Raw genomic sequence first — 6,593 nt, 5'->3', positions numbered from 1 at the left:
CCAATCTCGCCCAGCGCAGGTAGCCTTCATTAGTTTTGACCTTCAGCGCAGGTACAAGGAGGAGCAGTTGACATTCAGCGCAGATGCTCAGTGGAGCAGCTGACATGACCCAGAAATAGCCTGTTTTTGAGTGTTTTTGGGTGGAGAACTGATTCTCAGTGCTGTGGTTTGCAGACCTTGTTCCTCTAAGGGTAAGAACAACATGTTTAGGGACTTTGGATCCCTCAGATTATCGACATTTCATGCTCCATGCTGTTAGGCACAAAAATGTCTATAACAAAAAGGGCAGAATGACTTCATCAAAGACCAATCATAGGATTTACATCAAGCAGATTAAGCATAGCAGCACAAAGGCTAATGTAGAGTGTAAGAGGGTCAAGTTTCTAAAGGCAAGTTGTGCCGAGGATTGCCTATGGGGTGAGGAAATTCCTCACTTGATTTTTCCAATATTTTTCTCTTTAAGATTGCCATATTTTGGCATCTAGTTGTACTTAGAATTTAACACAGTTGCATAATAATAAAACCCTCAGCTGTTGCACTAGTTTTCCCACATTGGGTTTTTCCGGGGACTTTTGTCCAACAAAATTTTGTTAATTTTATGTGTGTTCTAGCATTTCTCAGCTTCCAACATTTTATTTTTCTGCATAATTTTATATGTGAAGGTTGCAGTGTATTTAATTTGATATTTGTCATAGTAGATAAATTGTTAATTAATTAACAATTAGGAGAAATAATATCAGTTTCTGTAATAGGGTTCTAGTTTGGAATTTTCACATGGTAGCAGAGCGTGGTTTATTAGCAAGAGAGCTCAGAAATGAAGGAAAAGAATTTTGTTGCTCAGCAAGGACAATAGGTCGAAATTCCCTAGGGCAGCGCATTATTTTTTCCAAGAGGACGAGTTGCTTGAGGAGGTTCATTTTTTCTTAGTGAGGGGCAGAAAAATTTGGGCCTTCCAGATAGAGTGATTCTAGAGGCAGAGGGAGTAGCTTAGTAGTCTTAATGGGTAGGTCTCTAGTTGGACGCAGTGGCTTTGCAACAATATGCTGAAGCAGAACTAGTGTCGAGGTGGAAGAGAGAAGTGCACATACAAAGGGAAATTTTTCCTCAAGGAACTTCTAGTCTCAAGAAGTTCAATTTTCATTGTATATCGACAGTAGTTGTGAGTAGATCCTCTCACTTCAAAAGGGAGTGTGAGCAGTAGAGAAACAAACAAACAAAAGGAAAGAGGAAGTTTTCGATAGTTTGTTGAGATGGAAATTGTTGGGCTTCGTGATCAGGATAGGTTGGATGGAGCTTCCAACTATGTCATCTAGAAGGGAAGGATGTCCTTCCTTCTAGATAAATATGGACTAAAATCCTATATTGATGTAGTAGTGGTGGTTCCTCAGGATGCAGATTAGCAGAAAGAATACAAGAAAGAGATGGTGTGACCGAAGTGGTCTATCCTAGATGTAGTCAAGGATGATGTTGTCTCACATATAGTAGACAAAGATACTTCCATACAGATGTGGGATGCTCTCTCCATGTTGTACCAGGTTACTTCCAAGCATCAGAAGATGTAACTAGAGGAGAAGTTTAGACTCATTTGGATGTAGAAAGGCGAAGGCATAGACCCCTTCCGTACTGGGATTCAGGAGGTCCGAGACCAAATATTAGCGGTTGGGGAAATGCCTCAACCCACGGAGCTAGTGCGATTGGCACTCAATAGAATCTCAGAGGATTGGTATATTTTTTTCCAAATCATATTAGGCAGAGATAGGCAACCAGACTGGGATAGAATGTGGGTTGATTTTCCATCGGAGGAGTTGAGATGAGCTCAGATAAAGAGCCCCATCAATGGCAGCACCAATGGATTGAAGATAGTGAAGGAGGAAGAGAATGTGGCCCTCGCATCAAAGGGTCCCAATCAGGAATAGGGGGAGCAAAGGAAGAAGAAGAAGGACCTGTCAAAGGTCAAATGCTGGTAAAGATACTTTCAAATAGATGTGGGATTCTCTCTCCACATTGTACGAGGGTACTTTTGAGCAATGAAAGATGTACCTAGAGGAAAGGCTGAGACTCATCTGGATGCCAAAAGACGAAGGTATAAACCCCTTCCATACCAGGATTCAGTAGGTCCGAGACCAACTGTTAGTTGTTGGAGCAATGCCTCAACCCACGAAGCTAGTGGGATTGGCACTCAATAGCATCTCAGAGGATTGGAAGGTCTTTGTCGAAAGCATATTGAGCAGAGATAGGAAACTAGTTTGAGATAGAATGTGGGATGATTTGTAGTAGTAGGAGTTGATACAAGCTCTGCTAAAGATCTCCATCAGTGGAACTAGCAACGAATTGAAGATAATAAAGGAGGAAGAGAATGTGGCCCTCACATCAAACGGTCCTAGTTAGGGGCAGGGGGAGAAAAGGAAGAAGAAGGACCTGGCAAAGGTCAAATGCTTCAGATGTTGTGAAATTGGCCACTACAGTACCCAATATCCTCTCAGGAAGAAGGACAAGGAGGAGAAGTAGGACCAACAAGCAGCCTTAGCATAGATCAATGGGTTATCCTCCAAATTGGGGAAGACTTCACATTGTTTGCCAATATACCTCTATGAGTGAGCTGGGGAGATTTGGTGTTTTAGTCCTAGAGAAGTATAGAGATTGGGCAAGGTCCTTAAGGAGTCCACCTCATGGACCATTACCTTGCTATCGGGACCCATAGTATTCAGTAGCAAGATGGATCAGTGGCAGTTGATGCAATCAGTACTGGAGTGATAGCTACAGACTAGTAGCAGTGAGAGGCTAGGGAGCACAATGCAGTGTTGACAATAGTGCAGGTGGCTTAGTGCAGTTTTGGAAGCAGCACAAATTCTTCAGTGACAATGCAGATGCTAGTAGTAGTCAGAGATTCAGGAGACAAATTCATCATACTGAACACAGTTGATTCAGTATTTTGGACGTTTCTTGTTGATTTGGGGTAGCATCGGATGTGCTCTAGACTCAAATTTCGCAGGGATTCTTAGGAACATGTATTCCAAAAAACCCAGAAAGCACTTTGGGAAATTCCACCCAGAAACAATTTTATTAAAATAAATAATATTTTTTAATGGGCCGCTAAGTTGAAACTTAAGAAATTAAAAATATTAATGGGTATTAATATAATTATGGGTGTAACTTCTAGAAGAAGACAAGGATCAAGCTAAAATGATCTTAGCCATTGATTAGCTTTTAGTCTTGGCCCTGCATGTCAACGAGAAGATTATTTAAGGAAGCTTGAGGGTCATCTGGAAAACACACCAAGTGATCCAAAAATGGATACTAAATCAAGAAGAAAAGGTATTACAAACTCATGTGCAGGAATTCCTATATGATTTAGTGCAATGGATCAAAAATATTGTGAATAACATAGACAAGGAATAGTTATAAAACATAATACACACATCAACACAGTCAAAATAACAAAGGAGTTCACCAGACCCCCTGGCTACGTCTCCTGGTCCAACTTTCGGTGTTGACCTCTATATTATGTCTTCAAGAACAGAGTTTATAGGTGTGAGCTCAATCAGAGCCATAACACAACAACAATCATATTACATAGGGATTTCTCTCGAAAACCTTGAGTCTAAAGAGTGCACAAAGTCTCCCTCTTAGTGCCTCTGATCAACTATTCATAGTTGTGTGTTTTCTCTGACTCTCTGTCTCCCCTCCGTCTCTTAACTCTGTCTTGTCTCTATTCTATTATGGGATGGATATTTAAGCTTAACAGTGCTTGTCTATTCATTTTCTTTTTCGTGCTCTCAGGCTCCCAGCATTGTCCCTTCATCTCCTTGCTGAGTGTTTAAACAATCATTGCAAAATGCTTAAGGCACACGACAACTGTTTACAAATGGAAGGTTATTTGGGTGCGGTTGAAAATCCTTGAAAATACACTTTTCATTTACACAAAGGAATACATGGAATACACTGAAAACCAATGAAAAACCCGACCACAAAATTAAAGGCAAACTTCAAATGATATAAATTCTATCCTATAATCCTCTCAAGTTCGCCTTTATTGCTGTCGCAAGTACTTTGTATTTCACACCGTTAATTTGCCTTCGATCCGATGGTTCGCATCCAACTCGAAACATTAAGTAGTCCACTCAATCTCCACTGTTGATCCATGATCCCTGATCCAACGACTGATAGGTATTTCGGGTGGCCTACGTCTCTGGAGATTACCCGCCCGAAATAGCAGTTTTCTCTCTCCTGCAGCGTGCTACATGTCGACCAGTGTATGGAATCAGGTGGAGCCTCTCCAATACCATTTACACCTGAAGCCCACCCGGAATACTATTTACCACAAAAATAAAATTATATAATGCCGTATTTATAAACCTTTCGGGTCTGTACATATCACGTAGTCTTCGGCCGGCTAGTTAAGTTCTCCCTTTTGGAATCTGTGATGTGATATACGTGATCCCCACCATTGATCTACGCACCAATCCGACAGTCCATGTTACATCGCTGGAGCGCAGTCGTATTTCCCTTAGGTCTGTCTCTGATACACTCTGTTGGCCTCCACCGATGCGATATTGTCGATTTAGTCTAGACCGTTGATCTAGCCGATCCAACGGCTCCGGTGCAACGTTACTTCAACCTTCTCTTTACTTTGTTTTTCGCCATTCTTAGTGTTTTTCTTCTGCGATTGTGCTTTGCGATTATATATATATATATATATATATATATATACTTAGAATTAGAGGTTTGATACAAGATCCATTTTGGATCACGCCTTCCCACTGAAAAACTTGTGGACCACCAAAAGTTGGTTTTAGGCATCGATCAAGTGAGGATACAATTCCCTCACCTATCCAATTTCTATCTATCGTGCCTTGCTTGAATTTGAACCTTTAAGTCCTACTCTCAGGTACTCAACATCTCCTTGATGTGTAGTTCTTACCTTCCTGTCCATAACTGTGTCCTCCTATAACTCATTGAGATACTTAAGCAACAAATCCCCAATAGAAGGCAACTGACTTTGCTCTTCAGAATCTTCAATGGATTAAGTTTCATACAATCTCAAGTTTTCTGCATTAACGACTGAATAGATCTGCATATAAGCTGGTAATAAAGGCGAAAATCATTTTCACCAATTTTATCAAGTATCTTGAAAGGTCCATACCTTATTGGTTTTAGCTTCTTACCTTCACTTTGCATTCCATCTTAGCTGATGTACAACTAGACTTGATCACCAACTTGAAAACTATGTTTAGCTCAATACTTGTCATGTCTTGCCTTGTACTTGGCTTGACTTCTTTCCAACTGTTCCTGTATTGCCTGGTGAATTTCCTGGATTTGTTCAATGAACTTGGTTGCTTTGTCCACATCACTATGTCCATCAAATGTTGTGTCTTTAACAAAGACAAAATCCAATGGAGACTTTGGTATAAAACCAAAACAGGTCTCAAAAGGAGATCTCTAAGTAGAAGAGTGCTTGGCACAGTTGTAAGCATGCTGCACATAACATAAATGCTCATCCCAAAGCTTGGGATGGTTGCTGCAATAACCTCTGAGCAACTAGATCATTGTCCTATTGACCACTTCTGTCTGACCATCTTTTTGTGGATAAAATGTCGTGCTCTTCTTCAACTTGGTATCCATCAACTCCCATAAACTTGACTAAAACTTCCCAACAAATCGAGAATCTCGATAAGATACAATAGAAGTGGGTAACCCAATGAACCCATACATTTTGAAAGAACAAATTTTCTGTTTGTTCAGCTGTAACCTGCTTGTTACATGGTATCAAGATACACATTTTACTGAACTTATCCACAACAACATACAAATAATCATGACCTTTCCTAGATTTTGGCAATCCCCCAACAAAATCCATGGAAACACTTTCCCAAGGATGATAAGGAATTGGAAGTGGAGTGTACAAGCCTAATTTTCGATTACTGGGCTTGGTTGTAGCACACATAGTACACCCTTTGATATATCTAGAAACTGTCTCATGCATTCTTGGCCAATAACATAATATTTTCAATTGTGCAACTGTTTTACTTACACCAAAATGACCTCATATGAGGTAAGTATGTGCTTCTCGGATTAGTTAACTCTTTCAGTTTGTGAAATGCATAACTTTCCCAAACGATATAAGAGTTAGTCCCTTACTTAATAATCCAATTCTTCTACTTGCTTGCCATGACTTAAAGTTGTATATACATCTTTAAAATCTACATCTTGAGCATATTGTTCAATATAACTTTCATGCATTATTGAGTTATGATTAAGTATAGTAGATGCATTTATGATTGGTCTTGATAACATGTCTGTAGCCTTGTTGTGTATGCCCTTCTTATATCTGATGACAAGATGAAATTGCTGTAGAAAACCCATCCATCTATAATGTCTTGATTGCTGCAATTTAGTTTGTGAGTGAAAATATTGAAGTGGTTTATGATCTGTATGTATGATTGTTTCTTTACGCATTAGATAATGTTTCCACTTTTTCACATTTTGTACTAATGCATACAATTATTTATCATATGTGGGATAATTAACTACTGCAGAAGTAAATGTCTCAGAATGATAGCATATGGGTTTTCTGTGTTGCATCAACACTTCTC

This window comes from Pinus tabuliformis, chromosome 3_2, assembly GCF_031772625.1.
Source record: "Pinus tabuliformis cultivar Carrire ecotype Pingquan chromosome 3_2, CPIR1, whole genome shotgun sequence".
Taxonomy (NCBI): Eukaryota; Viridiplantae; Streptophyta; class Pinopsida; order Pinales; family Pinaceae; genus Pinus; species Pinus tabuliformis.
Note: the sequence above shows the minus strand (reverse complement) of the source record.